Source organism: Epinephelus lanceolatus, chromosome 22, assembly GCF_041903045.1.
Source record: "Epinephelus lanceolatus isolate andai-2023 chromosome 22, ASM4190304v1, whole genome shotgun sequence".
NCBI classification, from domain to species: domain Eukaryota; kingdom Metazoa; phylum Chordata; class Actinopteri; order Perciformes; family Serranidae; genus Epinephelus; species Epinephelus lanceolatus.
In genome coordinates this window covers 23894526-23915901 of record NC_135755.1, presented here as the reverse complement: position 1 = coordinate 23915901, position 21376 = coordinate 23894526, and the positions used below count along the sequence as shown (strand labels likewise).

The following is a 21376-nucleotide window of genomic DNA, read 5'->3' as shown; positions in this document are numbered from 1 at the left end:
TCAGATTGATGACTAGAAAATAATAGGGTGGCAAGGGACCTCAAATGATGTCCGAGGAGCACAGAGGTCCTCCTCATTCTTGAGAACACACAGACAGGCTTTGTCAAATACACACACATCAATATTAACGGCCTCCCATGTTTGCTTTATGAAATTCCAAGACCAGAGCTCGGCTCAGTAACGGAAGAGGAGCACATGCTTGAAGTTGTCTGATTGCCCTCAAATGTAACAGCGGCGCCAGTGACTGACAGATCTCTGCCTGTGTTTGTCTTGCATGACAATGACACTGATAATTGGTTGTTGGACACCACTGCACACACTACCTCTACTATCTGCTATCTCCATGCAGTGTTCCGCATCTTCAAAGCACTACAAATGTGAATCCAGCTTGGCTTTTTGCATCTGTAATCCGACTTCACATTTTTTTTTCCCCCAACTTAGCCGACGTACTTGATATGCAAAAATCATATGTTTACTTTTGAGATCAAAGTTTCTCTCTCCCTCCCCTTCTTCATTTTCCCCATCTAAAAATGGACTCCTTTCATTATGCAAGCCAACAAAGAGCAGCGTCTGCTCACGCAGCCCATTCCAAGCATACTGATTAATTAGCTTGTATAATTAGCTTAATGATTTGGAGAAACATGGCCATGGCCACCCAAGAAGCTATGCTAATGGACCCCTGTCTATAGCAATTAAAATGCCCATAACTTAACAATGGTGGCTAAAAGATAACCGCTGCAAAAAAAGTAGGTGGTGCAGAAATCGATCTAACATCATATTAGTTGGTGTTGCATTTATGGACACTGTTGCACTTGTGAGACCGTGTTGCAAGTTATGTGTTTGTATTGAATAATATTTTCCACAAGTGCAGACACCATTGGAGGACTAATGAAGTGTTCTCATTTCTCACTATGACGATTAAGTTTAATACTGGAGGCACATTTGGTGCACTTAGACCTCAAATTAGACTTGAAATGTGATGTAAGATGCTGAAAGTGTGAGACCTGCTTTTAGTGTCGCAAGGAGCAAACTTATATTCCATCTATCTCATTATACCATTCTATATATCCTCCGTCTGCCTGTTATGTTAACGCTTCTTCGGTGTGAGCACATACTGTAAAAAGTGCATGAGTTAGGACGTTCAGTTGTGGACTTTACAGTTTCCATTAAATGTGAGTCAAACCAGATAGTATCTCTGCTCTCTGACAGTAGCATCAGCATTCCTGGCTGCACTTCAGACATAAATCGCCCGTTTATGACCTTCCCCTGAACAGTAACCAACAGAGACACCAGCTCCACTCATAAAACCAGCAGAATGTTGAGGTGGAGGTGAAGATATTACTTATCCATACACGACTTTTAAAACGCCAGTCAAGTGGGAGCAGTTAAAAAAAAAAAAATCTAATCCTTATTTGTTTATTTTTTTAGTGCTCTGATTGAATGCTGGGAAGATCACACCCAGTCATAAATGACTGGTAATTTACAGCACACGCTGCTGCTGGCAAAGCACAGGAATTATGGCGCCATCGTGCTTGTATAAACAGCACAGGAAATGGACTGTGGTATGGAGGGTTAGTTCAATGTTTACTGCAGGACCACTGTAAAACCAGCCTCAAGCTTGTGACTAAAACTGGCACTTTGATACAGTAGAAAGTCAGAGCCAGGTACCACTTAGGGTAGCACTTCAGTGATCCATTGCATATACTATGACTTTGTTTACATGCACAAAATATCCAGGTTTTTGCACTTATTCTGATAGCTGCTGACACAACTAATGGAAGTGAATATTTTGCTAAAATCCTGTTTACATGCTGCTGCGTACACTCCAATAAAAATGTCCTAAAGTGCTGTTTATCATGTCAAAATATGAAAGAGTGGAATGGCTAGACCTGGTTGCCAATTTGCTTCTTTGTGTCAAAACCCCATTTTTTCTTTAAGATTTCCACTAGTGGTAGACTTTTACATCTCTGCATCCACAGCCTCCATCTTTCATTCCTTCAATCACTGTCTTGAAAAAGTCAGCATGGCGATATTTGCACATATCAAAAAACCTTTTATAACGTCTAAACGTAGGAGTGTTTCTCCTTCCAACCAGGAATGTGAGCTTTTCTTTCAGGCATGCATCTCTGCTCCAACCTTGAAAACTGTTGGCTTCCTGTATGTACAATGCATCCACGACAATGCACAGAGCTGACAGTAAACAGGCCAGACCCCGTGTGTCGCAAACTGCACCACTCCAAATTGAGACACATTTTCTGAATGTGCTGTTACCATGTCCAAAGAATGCTCCTAAAACCCAGCCATTACCAGCATATCCCAAATGTCCTCATTGGGGAAATGCTACATTCAGAAAAAAAGCCTGATTCACAATATCCAAGCAGAATATGCTGCACACATGGCCAAAATCTAATTCAGAATATTGTCTTATTCAGAATAATAATGACACAAGAGTACTTAATTTTAATGGCAATCATGTATTTGCTGCCTAATTACATATATCATAGAATATTCTTTATGACAAAACATAAAAGTCAGTTGAAAATGTTAGGAAGACTGGGTTATATGGCTAACTGGTTAGCAAACAGTCACCTGTTTACACATCCAATAGACACAAGGGAATATATTAGTAGAAGAAGAAGATACTGTATTAATCCTGAGGGGAAATTCAGTTGTTTCCACTCTATTGTCATACACAGACAAACAGAACCTTTAGGTACATTAAATGGAGAGATGTCAGAGCGAAAGAGCTACTTTTGACATGCACCCCGAGCATTTGGGGGGTTCAGTGCCCTGCTCAATGGCACCTCTCCAGCTACCAGTCCACGCTCCATACTAGGTCCGTATGGGGACTTTAACTGGTGACCCTCCAGTTCCCAAACCAAGTTCTTGTGGGCTGAGCTGCTGCCACCCAAATAGTTAATAACCATACAAAATGACATCTACTGTCGTGCATTTCAAAGACAACAGTTCTGTGTGTGTCTTTAGGATTTTATGTTGTTGAGGTAGACTGAAACCAAGTACTCTTTCGATAAGTTCTGGCCACTTGTCTTGTTGAGTTTTTGTTATTTCATTTGGATGGCTCAGTTATGTTTCTATCTAGCAGAGATTCAGAGAAGGGCTGATCAATATGAAAAAAAAAATATATAACTGTATTTTTGAGTAAATACCTCTGTCTGTGTTGCCACAATACTGTAGGATTGACTATTTGTGCGTTCACACAATAATTACACAATGATATTTTTGTTCAGTCTTTACCAATGTGGATATAATGACAAAGTTGTAAAAGCAAATAATACAACAGCTTCAACAGTCCAGAAAATGACATTATCTTACTATAATGCAGCTGTTAAAACCAGGAAAAGCCAACACAATATTATGATATCCATAATCTAAGATGATATCTAGTCTCATATCCTGATATCAAGATAATCTTGTTATCTTTCCCAGCCTTAAGTCAGCAATATATTAATGGCTAGTTGGCATGCAATGCAAGTCTGGTATCCACAGTCCTCTTTAGTTCTGTTTTGGTCTTCACCAACTGTTTAGCTGCTAAATGCTTCACCCTGTGTTCAGCAAACTCACTGCTACCTCCACATCACAAGTTTCATCACAATATGAAAATGATTCTTTAGACAACAATACAATATCTGCTGATGTCACCAAGTCTGCCATGAAATGATTTCCATTTGACTCAATTTAGGGGCCTGCGATCAATATGGGACAATATCAGCAAATATCGTCATTGTGTTTTTCCTTAGCTGCTTGCCATTGTCTGCCTGGTGTTGGCCTCTAGCACTGTTTAAATATTAAGGCGGAATTTATACTTCTGCATCAAATCGACGCTGTACCTAAGCTGTAGGATCTGCATTGATGTAGAGCCTATGCCGTACCCTATGCTGTAGCACCTCCCCAGAAATGTACGCATCTCAGCGATGCAGATCTCTGTTTTTGTCATTTCATCATTTTACAAACAAAGCTTCTATTCATTTAAATTTTATAGATAAGAAACCGTAAATTCTGATGACAATAAAGCCTCCACAAAAATAGCATTTTAAGTCTTCTGTGTGATTTATCCTGGCTTCATATGAGCAGAGGAAATCTCCACTCGTTGCTAGGCTAATTTATACAATGTAAAATGCCATAGGCTTGTGCTAATAACATTAACATGTTATATTTATGGAGAAAAGTGTGTCCAGCAAAAGACAAATGCTTTGTTTGAGAGTCCTGCAAGTTATAGTGAAGTGCATCTGTGTACTTGTGTTTGAAATTGTCTCTATTAAACCATATTTAATGTGTGTTTTGGGTGTGTTTTGAATGACCTAAACTTAACAGCACTTCACAGAAACCTCTGCTGCCGACTCGTGTTTTGGAGGTGTAACTGCAGAGCCACACAGACACATCAGTGCACATGTGTAAATGCTCACAATGGTGTAGGCCACGTACGTAGACAACAGCGTAGGGTCTGCTGCACAAGAGGTGTGCTTTGATGACAATAGAGTCACATCAGAATTTCAAAATAAAGGCATATTTTAAAGATGACAGTCTGTATCAATGTTTTTCTTTGCATCAGTGACATTGGATTGTTATATTGACATATTCATCCAGATCGATGTATACACCCTACTATACAATGGGTTTTAAAAAATGAACAATTGCAGCTTTAACAGCAGTTGTTTTTCTTGATTAGAGTTTTGTATATTTGTGAGCTTTACCACCTGTTCTAGTGAAACAGTTTGAAACATCAAAAAGGAGGAATAGTCTTCATTTCAGCGCTGACACAGCATGGCATAGAAAACAGTGAAGCTCCCATCTGTTAAATATTTTCTAAGATCCTGAGGAAAGAGGTGGAACAAAACTCTCAAGACAGCAACTCTTATATGATGCCATAACCAAGTACGGATCAACTGCTAGACCAGCTTTATCTTGCTACGTCTCAAGTGTTACAGCTCTGCTCTAGTTCCAAGTTACCTAACTTATATGATTTATGGATGCCATTTGCAAATTGTTTCTGCAGTTCCAAAAGATTCCATATGCCATCTCCCTGAAAGCTTCCTAATGAAACAATGTATGGCAAATGTTTCATTAGGGTTCACAGCACTCCCAAACACACTAATTGCCACGCAGGCTTGATAACAGTCTGTTTGTGTCTGTGTCTGCATGTTGCCAGCAGGTGCGATGCTATTCACTTGTGTGAGCTGAACATCACAGTTCCGAGTTTGACACCATTGTGTCAAAAACTCTGTGCTCAGCTCGTCAGCTCTGGTGCGCTGTGCCCAAACAAGCCAGCTAAAAATGAGCACTTGGGAAGTGATCTGCCTTTCGCTTCCCCCTCTCTCTCACTCTCTCTCACTCTGCGTCTCACTCTCTCTCTCTGTACCAACAGCTGCCTCAGTGGCACAGGGTAGCGTCACTGTCAGACGTAGATGGAATTAGTTATATGGTACATCATATGTCTATTCAGAATTGGCGTCATGCAGCCCAAAAAAGATATACTTCGGGTGGGAGGAGGTATGATATTTTAGACACATTTGCATAGGTTTGCAGTTGTCAGGCGGATGTTGATGGGATATCACATCTGCCATGTGAGCTGTCTCAGTGAGAAATGTTCCCATCCAAACTCAAAGATGCAAATTCTAAAAATCACTTCATGAAGCAGCAACTTTTCCTCAGGAGTTATGTGGCATGGAAAAATAGGCTTCTGTCATCCTTTATTGCAAAAACTGAGCGTTGTCTTCCCTCTTCTCCTTAATGTTATTGCTAATCCTTTAGACAATAGCTACATTTTTGTCCTCTGCACACAAGTACTATTGACAATTTTGAAGCGAACTGAATTTCCTTGTCCATCCCTCTCTCTTAGAATGAAGAATGTGGAAGGCTGCTGCTGCTGCTGCTACTGCTGCTGCTGCTGTGGTGAAGAATAGGTGAGTACAGACATCCTTGGATGGTACTTCTCCCTTGTCTGCAAAGCCCTCTTATCAGCAGAGTTTTCTATCATGCTGGAAACTTTCCATCATGCTGAAACTGCTCCTCCCCAAAGGCTATCATAATCTGCTCAGCATGCATAATGTTAATCGTTCAAATATCTCATCAACACAACAGGATAAGCATGCTGTCAGTGCAAAGAGGGGAGTGAGTGAGATAATGTGCGGTAGACAGAAAGCAGAGAGGAGGTACAGCGGAAAAGGAGGAAGGGCTTAGGCGGCGGAGGATGAAGAGAGACAAAGAGGGTAAAGGGTGAGAGATCAGATGAGATGATGAAACTGAGAATGAAACAGGAAGGTGTAGCGAGCGAGGCCGGGAAGAGGGAAAACACATTAAGGCTAAAGTGGGAGAATTGCATGAGGAGAAGGAGAGAGGAAGAGGCAGGAAAGGAGGGTAGCTCCTCTTAGGAAACTCTACGCCGCTATATTCTGTCCCTTTTTCTAGTCATCTTTGGAGAAGATGATAGCATTGATCATCTTCTTAAAAGGCCGCTTTTCCTGTCACCGTATCACCTCACGTCATTAAGATGACTGGTTGAGTTGCCTTAAAAGGTTTCTCTTATGCCTGGCGAAGGGGAACTGTTGCCTCCCTTCACTCTGCTGACAAACCTAAGAATGCTTAAGTGTCGGTCATATCGATTTTCAGCAATCTGCTGTTATTAGATCAGGTTTAATGAAAGGGGTCAGAGTAGAGGAATGAAATCTACTCAAAATTGTGTTGAATCATGGCCCATCCAGAGGCAGTGGGCATATTCGCATGGACTGAGAATCTTTGTAATTGGAAACACATGTTCATCAATCAAAACCAGATAATTCCATCACATTCATCGCATCTATGACAGATAGTCTATTTCTATTGTCCTGATACATTACTTCTCCGAGGCTTACACCCCCGGGTTTCCCTGAGGAGTTCCCATCTCAACTCTCATGAGTACTGGGGCGAATGAAGTAAATAGATTTTGTTCTCAGATCGCTCACATTTCCTCCTCTATAAATCCACTTGTCGCCGCATAAATCTTTGGGAAGTTTGGGCCGCCCTGTGCCTCTGCTTATTAGCCAGCCAGGGATCAATTTATCACCTTTGAGGACAAAGAATGGAGGCATTTGGGGATTCTCTCTATCCCTTTGATTTATGGAGTCGGAGGAGAGGCAGGGCATTTTTGGGTCATGCAAATTCTTCTCGGCACAAGTGCCTGCCCCTCCTGCCTCCTCTTTGTGCTGAATTAATGTCTTTGGCAGTGAGAGGAAGAGCAGAATCTTAAAGCAAATCAGGTGGTCGGAGTGTGATTGAGAAGGTTAAGCTTGTTCAAGTAAGTGGTAATGATGGCGCCGCGTAAATGCAAGGACCATGTATCAAAGAGAATTATCCACTTGGAGTGATGACTGAAATAAGGGTTGTTGGTTTCGACTGAATTTCCCTCAAACAGACTCAAATTAAGAGCACAGACCTTTCACGCAGTTCTGAACCTTCACCACTAGTCTGTGCTATTGGTCTAGCCAATTCTCCTCCGCTCTTGTGACCCATTTTTTTTCCCCATGAAGAGCTGCAGGAATGTGGCTGCCCCACCTCACCTGCGCTAAGTGGCTACCCCGTCTTGGCAGATGAACTGCAGCGCCTGGCTCCTACTCTACAACTCCCTCATTTGTAATTGTCCTCATGTAAATGATGGACTAGGGAGATGGGGGCTTGTGGGAAATGTATTCCTTGTGAAGTGGAAGCAGCTCCAGTGAGGTTGCTGGCTTTGCATAGCGGTTACAAGGCAGGTTTGAACCATTGCATCACGTATTGTTTGGTATACAAGTGTGAATCCAGTGTGATTCAACCTCTTATCATCAGACAAAAAAAATAGGGACCAGGAAGAGGAGTCTCTGTTTTAAGGATTACAAAATGCACTTGTATGTCAGAATACTCCTTTCTGCAAATTGTGTGTGTGTGTGCATGAGCCTTGAGTGTGTGTTTGGACAAATGACAGAAATACAAAGCATTAACAAACATTTAGATGTCGCTCTGTGTTTGGCAGCTTTTCCAGATATTCAGATTTGAATTCCACAATACCGTGCGCATCACATGCATTTCAAATCAACCCCATCCCCTTCCGGTCTTTGTGCGAAGGTTACCGACAAGTTGTGTGTAGTTCACAACTCACTCGCCACTGCCTTGGCTTTTGTCCACACTCATCTCTCCTCCTAACAAATGAGCCCGCACCGTCCAGCAGATTTCTCCTACGCCTACCAGTACCGCCACATCTTTGTCATCTTCCCTCTCCCGTGCTTTCCTTCTTGCTCGAGCTTCCTCTCCCTCTTCCTCCTTCTACCTTGTTTAGGCACACTCTAGCCTTTTTTTTTTGCGTGTGGCAGAGAGCATAACTCGCCGTTTGCTGAGTGGGCAGCAGGGAGCGGAGGAGGAAAGAAGAAAAATAGAAAGAAAGACGCAGAAGGAGGAGGGAGGAAGAGAGTTATCTAACAGGATTAAAGGAGAACAACGGAATGGAGAGCACTTAAAATACTCATGACATGAGCCTTCTTGCAAAAAGGAGGGGATGGCTGAATCACTCTTGAGGCTCTCTGTCTCAACAAAATATGCTTTCTCTCCCCTTCTTCTCTCCCTTTCTCTATTACTATCTACGTCTCTCTTTCACTCTTCCCCTTTCGGCCTCATTTTTACTTACTGTCCAGGGGATTTGATGGATCTCAGAGGAGTGGAGTTAATAACGTGAAAGAGAGAGTGGCTTTAATTAACCAATGGAAGAAACGGTATTCAATTCAGATGGAATGACACCGGCATACACTGTAAGCCTTGGGTGGATATTGTGAGATAGAGGGGGGGAGATGGATGGGGGAGGGAAATCAGGAGGGAGACTGGATAGAGATGAATGAGAGACGATCAGGAAGTACAAAGAGAGATATCAGGTGTTAGAAGTAGGGGGATGGGGATCTGGTGAGACAATTTCAAACAAAGAAAGAGTGGATGATAGGCAGATTTGGATGAGGATTGTAAGAAAGAAAATCAGATATTTGGCAAAAGGCAGAACAGTCCAGTGTGTAGCCAAGGGCTGGGTGAATATATGATGAATTATGTCCTGTCAAGAATTGGGCTACAACAGCTGCTTGGCCCACTTCTGTCCCAAACCAGGGAGAGAAAAAGGAGATAAAACTGATTTCACAGCAAGGCCAAACAAATTCCTTAGTTACCTTTACCGGTCTGTTACACACAAGTGTGTGTTTATTGAGATGTCGACAGCAAATAGGAACAAATACCTTTCCCCAACCCCCACCGTACAGGAATCAGAAAGGTAGAACAACATGACAAATTTCCTCGGGGCGGATCGAACTTCCGGGAGAGAATAGCACTTCAAACGATCGGCGTGCCTCGCCAGCTTCCCTGCCCGTCTGACTCACCAAGATAGCAGCCGTCTGGCAGCTCGGCCCAAAACACACACACAGACGCGCTCCTTTGCACACAGGTGTGGGAGCACACAGGATTTTGCATAAGTACACACAAGCCCTCTTCTACTGTACTCCTCATACATCCTATCCCTCACCTAGAACACAAACACAGAAGCATCCTCCACCTCTTGTAAATGAAGACGTGGCACATCCTTTGTCCAGCACTTGACAACCGCCTAAATTTTTGAGCAATCTTAATGCAGCAAACGAATGTGTTTACACTTGCTATAAAAAGATTCCACTTGGCGCATAATATCCGTGGATGAGGTCCCTGTAGTTGCCGCTGCCTCTCTTTTTATATCACATAACAAACATGTGACGGCAGTGCGAGAGAAACTCTCCAGCCTTTGTAAATAGGGCACCATTTGAATATTTCACTCATGGCTTGTGCATATTGAACATTCATTCTTTTTGAATCATTGCTTCATCCAAAAATGGAGAGGGGAAAGTAAATACGTATATGAAAACATATAAATAAATAAGACTGTGAGTGTGTACGCATGTGTGATCCTCTATGCACAGACAGTGTATCCTGTCCTTCTTCTCAGAAAGATATTGCATCCTTGATGGTTACGTGAGGGACGAATTTTACTGATACCGAGATCATGACAGTATATGCACAAAAATAATGACAACTTGGCCGACTGGTAAATTGACTGAGAGATTTGGCTTTTGGTGCTGAATCTCCAAAGAGAAGACTTAAGGAGCTTCTGGGATTTGAAAGTTGAAAGATAAAGGCTCTGTTACACTGGGGATCCGCGAGTGCCTCAATTTTCAGCTCGGCGCCATGACAAGAATCATTAGGCAGGAAAAAAACCTGATGGAATAACTCAAAGGCATAATCAGTTGTTTACAATGGCAGGGGAGGGTGAGGGAGGAGGCAGGAGATGGAACGAAACCTTCACAGATGAAGGACGGGTTTGGAAAAAAAAAAAAAAAACCCAGAAGAGTGACCAGACGGCGCTCTGACATATTCTGAATCCTTGCTGACACACTCCTGATGTGTGACAGCGAGGGACAGATGGGAGAAGCAGAAAGAGAAGTAAATGTAAAGGCGTCAGAGAGGATGGATAGAGGAATAGACGAAGCGGTTGAAGGAAGGATTGAAGAAAAGGTGGGGGAGCAGAGTAGAACGAGAAGCAGAAAATGGACAGATGTCCTGAGAACTCTTTCAAGTTTGCTCAAGTGCCCTTTAGCAAGGCACTCGGACTGCTCCTATGAAGCTGGTCGGTGGCAAAGAGTACAGCACCAGGGCAACTCCCTTGTGTGAAGGTGTGAATGAGTATGACCTTTTCTCTCTCTGCGACTACTCTCCAAGGCTGTTCCTCTAAATAAGAATGTGCTCTTCGTCAACATGCCTTGTCTCATAAAGAATTACGCTTTTAAGAGAGCAATGCAGAAGGAGAAAGAGGGAACAAGAGCAATGGAGTGAAGAAAAGGCAAAATAGCAAAATAAATCACTAAGAGGATAAGGAAATAGAGAAAGAAACAAACTCCATGACATTGTTTTAGCTTGAGATACAGTTGGTGACATGCATTTACATCAGAGAAGGTCAAAGACGTCGTGCCTTCCGTGATTGCAGCTGATCTGAAACCTGTGACGGAGTGAGGCGCATCACCATACACTTGTCAATGACTGACAGAATACTAAAGAGAAAGTCACGTCACTGGAAGGAGGGGGTAGAGTGAAGGAGGGAGGCGGGGAAGGGAGACAAAGCGTTGAGAGGCAGCGCTGGGATGGAGGACAGAATATTAAAGCGTGGAGTGTAAACTGAAAGTGGTACAGCGAGACAGAAACACAGCCGGAGAAGGAGAGGCAGTCAAGAGGAAGAAGGGGAACTGTGAATGAATATTAGGCAGAGGGCTATTCACCTGGTGTTGATATGGATGAAGGCGGGAAGGAGGGAGGGAGGGGGAGTCAGGGAGGGAGGAGACAGTCTAAAAGTGGAGGAGAGTGTGCAAAAGAGAGATAGGGGGTTCTTACTCTCCTCTGGGAAGGTCTGGAGAAAAAAAAAAACCCAGAAAGACAGGTGAGATAGAGAAAGAGTGAATGGAAGAGAATGTAAGGCAAAATGTGGGATGAAAGAAAAGGAGAAAGCAGGAGAAAAATTTTTGGAAGGAGAGCAGAGATAAAAATAGAGGGGGAGACAGAAGGAAAGACATTCCGAACAAGCCCAAACTATCGCGCCAGAACACACTTATCTCCCAAAGTGCAGACAGTACATTATCGCCACTGGCACTAAAAACAGCCTGAATCATCAATAAATGAAATCCGGCACAGGTAAACACGACGCAGTGTTTCAAGCACAGAGGTATCAGTGCTGACAAAGGGAGTGTGATGGTGAGAGGATATGGCCGTGCAGACGATTTCTCATTATCTGCCTTGTGTCAGTTATTAACGCCGTGTCCATTCTAACATCTAATTAATGCAGATAGCCAAATGCCAAACCTGATGAAATACCGTGATGAGGGATTAGCTGGAATAACAAACGCTCTGACCGGCATAACTTTGTCTCCCTGATTAGGTGGCAGTGAGAGGAGGGGAGAAGCATTTCTGGATCACTTAAGTCTCTCTTCCTCTTCTATTTTTTTCCCCCCACTTTCTCCTCCTACCTCCACTTCACTGTCCTTAATGAAGACTTTTTCCTTCTTCCATGTGCCCCCATTCTCCCAGCTTCCCTCCCCTAAGTCGCTGAGTGCTGTCCTAATTCCATTCTGATAGATGGAGAGGGGAAGAGGCTCATTAAAAATGGCTTTGCTGATTGTGCTGCCGCTGTTGTTTTTTTTTTTTCCAGTCGAGAGGCGTACGTGTGTGTTGTGTCTGGTCAAGTTTTTTCCAGCTGCTGTTGGGTGGAGTGGTGGGGTGATTCAGCATTTGGTGTGAGGGGAATTGTTATTTAGAGCATTTCCTGCAATGTTTTTCCAGCAGAGATTTTTCCCTCACATAAATTTTACATTATATTTAATGAGAAGGGATCAGGCCTGAGAAAACAAGGCAACTTAGATGTAGAAAAGCCAAGGCCAGACTGGTCAAGTCTCAAGCAGGGTGAGGATGTATGTGGTATTTACTTCATGTCTATAGGTGAGGAGGGAGATGAGCCAGAGCAGACAGTTCTTGCATTTCTTTCTTGGATTTAAGTGTCCTCTTTCAAACCAAACATAACCAAACTAAGTGCCCTTTTCATTGCGGAGAACACGCTTTTCTCACGTTGTCAGGGAAAGTTGTCAGAGTCATCGGGGACTTGAAGTCAAGTCTGTAGATGAATGAGGAAGAGCTCCACATTTTAAGATATACTCTTATGCACTCTCTTTCCAAGAATCAAATGAGAAGATATATATTTCTTTCATGTCTGTGCATGAAATGTGAAGCCAGAGCTAGCGGGATTAGCTTAGTTACGCATAAAAGTAAATAAACTACAAATACCAGCACCTCTAAAGTTGACTAATTAACATCTCGCTTGTTAAATCCGTGCACAAACCCAAAATATAACACCAACAAGTTGTGGTCTTACAGGAAATTTAATGTGGGAACTTTTTTCCCTCTGGGCGTAGTGACTTCCTGGAATGAGGTTGCCAGGCAACCAGTGTAGACTACAAAGTAGAGCATGAAACTCTGTAAACCCATCTCTCCCATCGAACCCATTTCTATAGGGAATGTGAAGGTACATTCAAGCAATGATACTCAATAACAAAGATAATACATAACAAGGTGCACCAGTGATATTAAACGGTAAACACTGCCCAGCACCGCCGCTAAGGGCTGTACGTAGGGATCCAGTGTCAGAGGGAACATCTTGTGGTCTCTCTGTCATCAACATCAATGCAGCACTCATTCATAAGCCGTTATGTAATGACCCATTAACCACCTTCAGCCAAGCAATGCAGACATGTGACTCAGTAGGGCCTCCTGCAACCACAACTGCTGAGAAATGCCTGTTCTATAGTTCTTCTATGGTAGAGAATATGCTGTCGCTGCAGAATCGTAGAGTTTTGTGACTTTTCTTCTGTTTTGTATGGCTATTGGGACAGTTCTGTTTTTCTTATGACTTATTTCAAGGGGCACAACAAAGCAGATATGCTTAGGGCACCCAAATGGCCAGCAGCGGTCCTGACACTACCAGTCTTCTAAAAGGGCGTGGTCTCCCCTCCTGCTTATCCCCGCACCTCATTTGGAGGTGTTGTCAGCGTAGTATGGATGGATGAAAGCAGATTCAAAACAATAAAACTCGTTTTTATCTGCTAGCTTAATATCTGATATCAACCCAGTACAAAATCATATCAGTCTAATAACATCAAATAACATAACTTTAATCTTTCCTAAAAACAGTTAAAAAAAATAGCAATTATAGTATTATTAAGCAAAGAAACACAAGTTTTAGTTCGATTTAAACTTTTCATGCAAAAGTCTGTTTTAATTTCCTCATATCCATCGGCAACACTGCAGTGAAACCAGACTGACAGTTCAGCACCACAGAGAGAAGAGATTCTGTGTTGCCATGAGAGTGGTCTGCTGAGGCATAGACATGTCTCAAAAAAGTTGATTTTCTTCTGATTTATCTTTCTGGAAAAAGTTTATTTTAGTGTCAGTATGTTTGGAAGATATGTGGCTTGTGAAAACTGGGTCCAGTATTTACTTCGGTGGCTATGGGGCAAAAGAATTGGTCATAATCTGTACTTACATTCACTCTTCCCATTGGAATGAATAAACTCAGGACCGCTGCTAGTTTCCTAAACGGGTGGGGCAGTGGTGAAACGGAGATACAGAAATGAATCTAAAGCGGGCTGTCTCAGTTCATCAGTGATCTCTGATTAAACTGTGTGGAATGGGGGCACCACACTTTTTTATTTTACCAAAGTGTATGTACTCAGTCCAAAAATGTTCGGATATGTGAATGGAAGTAGTGCATCAGGGTCTGTTATCAAGCCTTGGGCTGCCAAGTTGTATGGATCTATGCTGATGATCATGATTCATTTGTCCAAATATCATTGCTGTAGTAGGGGCAATAAAGCAGCCTGATCCCCACAAGATGGCGCCCCTACCCAAAAAAGTTAACACAAGGTTACTTTAACTATAGAACATTTTGGTTTATGCATTGTATCGAACCAAGCTGATACAATTATGTAGTGAGATGTAGTGATAGGTGAATTTTATAACTCGAGAGACAGAGATAGCCAGGCTGGCTGTTTGCCCCAGCTTCCAGTCTTTATGCTAAGCTAAGCTAAATTACTCTAGTTCTATAGCTAATGCACAGGCATGAAATTCAGTCTTCTCATTTCACTGCCAGTAAGAAAGTGAAGAAGAAATTGATGAACTATTACTTTAAAATGTAATGCCGATTTACTGTTCTTGGATGTACTTGGATCACACAGTACTGGAGCAAATATGGACTAAATTGGCCAAAATTGACTTAAATACCACAACAGCTGGGAAACATTGTTATGTAAAGGCCACACAGACGTTCTGGATGAACCATATCATCCAAAGCACAGGTTGTAACATTTGTAATCTGAGATAGACTGTAGAGTTTAACAGATGCGTAAGTCACTTACATGTTAGACATGTCTGGAAAGTAGTGCAGTAGCCCACTGATATAAAACGAGATACAAAGAAAGTGACAGGATATGGGGAACGGAAATTATACCAAAAATAATGTCTGTTCATCAGTCCAAGTATACCCGAAATCTTATGAAAAAGTTGGTATAATAATGCAGTGTCTAACTCTGTCCAGTAGAAGCTTGCTTTGCATTGCACTTGAACTCATATGGGAGCCCTGTGTTTCTCTAAAACCATCTGTATTTTGCAAGCCCTGTGACAGAGATAATTTCTGCTCTGATTACTGACATTTTGTAATTGCCAATTTACAGTGTCAGTGTCTATGAGCAGAATGACAGGTATGGCTGTAACCAATACTGGCACAGTGACTGGTTTTGAGAAAATGTGAAGAGGAGAAGCGTAATTCTTTCTATCAAGCATAAAAGACTGGGGTTTAGGTAAATTACTCTGTTGTTCATCGTCAGGATCACTGATAAGTCCATACCTTAGTGTACTGACAATATTAGCATTATTTAGTTAATCCAGTGTGATAACAAATGCAACAGGAATGAAAGTAATAATATCACAGCTGAGCTATTCAAACACAAAACTAAAATAATTCAATAACTTCTGTTAAAATGAAATTCATCTAAATAATATTTGATTTAATGCAGTTCAGAAAAGGCGGTCAGTCTTAAAGGCAATATACTGACACTATTCAGAGAGACAAGAGCAAGACATGAATTTACCGACTGGGTCAAGGATGCCTCTGTAAGACACAAAGCAGACTTTAACTTGAAGACAACCAAGTAAGTCTTGCAAGCTACCAATGTAAAAGCAAATTAAATCCCCATTAGCAGCGTGTTTGCTTGAATAGGTGGATCTGTGATGCTATGGGCAGCTTTCCAGCAGTTTCTCTGCGTGGTTATGGAGTGACATGCTGATAATATGTCATATTACAGCACCGCAGTCCCTATTGAGCTGCACTTTTCTCCTATTACGCTCCAGTATTCAAAGATAATAAGGTCCCCTACTGCACTGTACACAAAAATAAATAGCAGGATAAACTTGAAGGATTGACAATTCACAATTGCGTTCATTAAACGCCTTTTCTGAGACTCTGTCAATTGAAGAACATCCCATAAAAAGTGATGAAAACATTTGATTAACCTGATTGCTTTTTGTTTGAATAGATAACTCTGAAAATAATGACCGTCACAGTTTCCTTAGGCCAAAGTTTGCCTTTCGAAATTACCATTTTTCTCTGAACAGTCCAAAACCCAAAGAAATTCCTGTCAAAGAACCAGCAAATTCACATGGCTGAAAAAATTACAAAAATAAAATCTGAATTTTTTTTCACACTGTGTCCTTTCACTCACTCTTACATACAGTATATCCCCCTCTACACCTTATTCACAGTTCTAATCTGTATAAATAGCTTTCAGCTGCTGTGTCCTCCCACATGAGATCCAATACGCATAATAGTCTTACACTTAAGGGCTCTGCAGCACAGACGTAATCTCACACATATCACTCCTGGGGACAAGCACCCCTTTATGCAATCAGCAGGCCATGAGCTGCATGCATCTGTTTAAATATGTAAAGGTTTGCAACCTACACTGATGCATGCCATTTTGATGCATGAATGCACCGACACACATGTCTAACAATATAACAGAGCTATAATCTATGCATGCTACACACGGATATGTTACCACAGTGTAGGTGTGACATCACACGCTCACATGGTTAATTGAAAGGGGCTATTTCAAATATTCATATGCCAGTTTCGGATGTCTCCATCATTTTGTTGCTAAAATTACCATGCTTTTGTTCATGAAAGTGATTCAGTCCACCATTTAAAGCTTCGCATCACCAAATTAAAGCGGAAATGTGAGAGGAGACACATGGGAATTGTCTCTTCATTGTCAGCTTGTCTCGCTCAGAGTTTGGTTGACTCTCACGCTCTAAAGATGACTGTTTCCTTTTCTTCTCTTTTTTTCCCCCTGCTCCTCGCTGTGCGCACAATGCTGCCAATTAGTTAATGGCGGACAGTGAGCCGAGAATCCAGCCTCTTTGCTTCAAACTTAATTCCCCCCACATTTGCAATTCGCGGCTGTAAAGAAAGTGAGGAAGTACTTAACAAGCCCAGTGCATATATGATTATGGCCCAGGATGTGACAGTGACGGGTAGTGCCGCAGAGAGGACCGCTTGTATATACCACAACGCACACATATTGTATGTGCAAAGACTTAAAAGCAAATATTGAGTTCACCTGCACCTGGCAGCCAAGGCAATACAGTGAGGATGTGAATATGAGCACAGCAGAAAAAGGCAGCCTATGGCAGAATGTATTTTAATTCATGCCTGCTTTGATGCTTTTGTGGAGTTCACAGGGCCAAAACCATTCAGAGGCAAAGCATTTCTTTATCTTTACATTGCCGTTAACACACGCCCACACATGTGGTATTAATATGTTCTTCATGTACACATGCAAACAACCTGTATTTTTCAACTCAATTCTTATTTTAATCACCGTAACATCTGTATGCAAAGCTGGTTTATGTGAATATTGAAGGCTTTGTGGCGACTGCGTGCGTGCATGGTATGGTTTGAAGGGGTTACAGGGTGAGTGGGGTTTTGCAAGGATGAAGTGCTCAGAATGCATAGAGCATTACACACACATCAAACCTTCCCCAGCAGCTTTTTGCTTCATAGCTACTGCCATGCCCAGTCCACAGATTTACCGATGACCCTTAATAAAACTGTAACATTTGATAAATTTGTTGAGTGGGAATGATCAGGGTGATAAATAAAGCAACTAGTAGACTACAGCTGTGGTGTCCACTGTAATTGTAATAGTAATGGTGCAAGTCTGTGTGGGGATAGGGGCAAATGGAGCCTGGAGAGTGAGCTGCATGCTTATTGCCTGGACGGGAGCCCTAGTTAACGGCGGTAATGTATTCTCGGGCATCAAAGGCTCAAAGTTGAGAGTTTTAAAGGAGCTCGTCACTATTGATTTTGCACGAAGAGTAGCTTCCCAGGTTCATTATATGGGAGCTCTCAGCCCTTACTTTAGGCAGCGGGGGCCATTGCACAAACAACAGGGAGCTCGGGGTGAGCATTCCTTTGTTGTTTAGAACAAAAATTTGTCACAATCATTTGCTGTTTTGCATTCGCTGGCTATAAAGTATAAGCCATGGCTAATGAATACTATCCGAATGACTTGAGTCCCTGGGGCTTTTTCACAATTAATACACACTTTAATTGAGCACAGAAAAATGGGACCATTTGCTGCTTAGCAGGAAGAAGAAGAAAAAAAAAAGGGAGGATGGGGGTGAAGATGTAATTGCTGAGGTTTTCTCAGCCTCGTCTCTCAAGGAGAAACTGTTTTTCTGCTTGTAGCCTTTGAGTCTTCAAAATTGTCAAAACAGCTAAAAATCATGCATTTTCATGTGTTTTGTTTGGGTGCATTTTGTGCTGTGTACGTGAAGTGTCAAATTTAGTTGTGTGGGGATGCTATGGTTGAGTCATTCAGTATAAAACTGCTTAAAAGGGATGCATATTCATACAGTTATTTTAGGTTGTTTTGGTCCACTTTGTGCAATGGGAGTGTATACAACTATGAAAAGTATGCAAAAATGTATTAATTATGTTTGATAGTTATAGCAGCTGCCTTACCTATCAAAACTTACAGTGAATTCATTCAAACATCAGACATATCTAAATTGCACAGCGCAGCTCAGAATGTGCTTGAACAGATGGCCGATTGTTTATGGTGGACTTGGAGAGTATTAGACAGGCAAAAGTGTAAACATCAGTGTGGGCAATCAATATCTCATTAGGGTGTCTGCTTTAGTTCATGTTTTGTCGCTTTGCATTCTCCACACACACTTTATCGGATCGGTAACTACAGCAATTTGGTGGGAAGGGCAATGCAGTACATGGCACAAGATACAGGAAAATAGACCTGCACTGATCTCCGCGTGCTCTCTGCACACTTGCTCCAAGTCCATCATCTAATGATATGATCGGCGGTTTGAAAAACATCCGAGCAGCACAACTGGTTTGCACTCCTGAATTTCTAGCAATGCCATCATCCTTTTTAGCATATTTTTAGACCGAGGGAATCAGGGACACAAGATAGCTCGTGGTGCTGGTACACTGGGAGATAATGCAGGATGAGCCTCAGGCATAGGAGGGCTGGAAAACTCCTCTTGTCACTTTAGATAAGAGGAAGGGAATGGGACTGGTTGCTGAGGGACCAGCTAAGTGCTTGTCGCTGTCCCTTTAGCTTTCCAACAACAGGCAGATGCCCATCTCACCACAATCAGTTGTGTATGGGGTTCATTCCCACATGGGTAGAGAGCAAGGTTGATGAAAGTGGTTGTAAAGTTTGCAACTGAATTGCTCTTCAGCTGTCACACTTGGAAATTTTATCTCATGGAAGTGGCAGGGTGGAATAGTGGTTAGGGAGAGTGTCCGTCAGCCAGAATAGCCAGATACGAGCCCATATGTCGGCAGGCCTCTTCCCCGCAGAAGTGTCCTTAAAAAGTGCACTGAGTACTTGGGAACTCTTGGGATGACAGTCTGTCAAAGATAGACTCATAAAGTATGATCTTACATTATTTTAGGGAGATTTTAAGGGGATCTCCGTTAAAACAGGATCAAGTTCAGTTTACCATGAGAAATACGACTCAGCCTGTGCAAACAGTTGCAAAATGTATAGAGATATGAATAATGTATTGGCTTGGGTTGAAACTTCAAATCTTTGGCAGAGGATGTGTGTTACAAACTGGAGGTGTGGGATTTGAGTGAAGTGCACATTTAGGTGACAAGTAGGGTCTAATTAAAGAGCTAGTTGTACTATGGGAGATGTAGGATGCAGCATTTTTGGAGCTTAATAGTGACTAAAAAACAAGCTATGGCCACTGTTGCTCTGTTTTTCATTTGACTTTGAGTCCCACAACTATAGGGAGGAGGTGAAAACTCACCTGTTAAAGCCGTCTTTAATAATCTAAACATAAGCATTGATCAGTGACAAATTTGTATTGACACCTCTTCAATAAACTCACTGAAAAATTGTCCAAATAAACACCTGCTTTACTTTTTGGCCCTCAGGAACGTGTGATCGCACACTAAAAATGCATTTCTTTTCCCTTATTGTTGATTATTGATTTTTGCTCGCTGGTGTTTGTTGTGCTGTTGTTTTAGGGAGAAAGAAAGCAGCTCAGAGGGATGTCTTTGGAAGAAATCTGTTGTGGAATACTTAAAAGGGAAGCCATGCTCGTGCCTGGCCACGCTCGATTGCTTGCGTCCTCAGAGACATAGTATTTACAGGCTAGTCTTCTTTGCCCCATGGCAAAGACGAGGCCTAGGTCGAACAGCACTGCTATCGCTGTTAGTATGTAGGTAAAGAATCATATCTGCTCTAATTACCACTGCTTAAATCCACAGTGATTACAGCACATTTCATTATTCAATTTAGCACGTGTGATCTCATCACATCACTTTCATTTTAACCGCTGTAATAATCTTCCTGGAGGGGATTTTGTTTCATGATGTAAACGCTTCATGTTATTGTGAAATGGAGTGAAGGGGTCCTTTGTAGAGTCAGACATAAAATTCATTAGGAAATAAGTAGTGAAATGGCAGCAGGTGAAATTGCACCGAGTGTGTTTGACCTTGCGGGACATTAAAGGCTTTAGAGGAAGAGGAGCGTCATTACTGACAGACCTGACTCACTTTTCTTTACTTACCTGTGGGGCCGTGCTCAGGATATGATTTGTTTATGATGCAGCTTGATTGATAAATAACTGCAGTCACACAGGCACTTACAAGCACACAAACATCCCGCCCACCCACCTTCTTTCATTGGAAGGTCAGCTGCTATCCAAAATGTGTTTATTTTGAAGGTAATTGCATCAGATTGAACAGTGAAATACCGTCACCTCCTGTCGGTCCCTTGGAAGATTAGCACCAAGGCCATAAGCGGGATCGATCAATGTGCCGGCCGGTGCCTGCTTGAGGGATGGGAAGGTCAATGGGTGTGATATTACTCAAGTTGGGGGAGATCTGGTGTCAGGGGCTTTAATTTGGAAGAGGCTAAATAATAGGGATAGTTTATGGACAAGGATAAGGTAGATAGACATCAGCGATAAGATGACACAAGCACAAGAGATTAAGAGCTGTGGGAGTGACTGCCAACCTAGGAAAAACTTTGAACTCTGCAAGACAGTAACTATAAGTCATCCTACACAGGATATTATTGTTAATGTGTATACATTATGCACTGGTATTTTCATAAGCAGGTGTACATGATCTTAAGCTACCAGCTCACACAAAAAGAGCCCCCCTCCTCTCCTTTCAGAAGCTGTGCACATTTTTGTTTCCTTCGGTGCAGTTTTTTAATGC

At 42.1% G+C, this 21376-nt stretch overlaps 1 protein-coding gene across 46 annotated transcripts in view; it reads right to left on the bottom strand.

Moving 5' to 3' along the window:
• ptprda (protein tyrosine phosphatase receptor type Da) overlaps positions 1-21376 on the bottom strand; it is a 428165-nt gene that overhangs the window by 245961 nt on the left and 160828 nt on the right. The gene's annotated exons all lie outside the window — the stretch shown is intronic.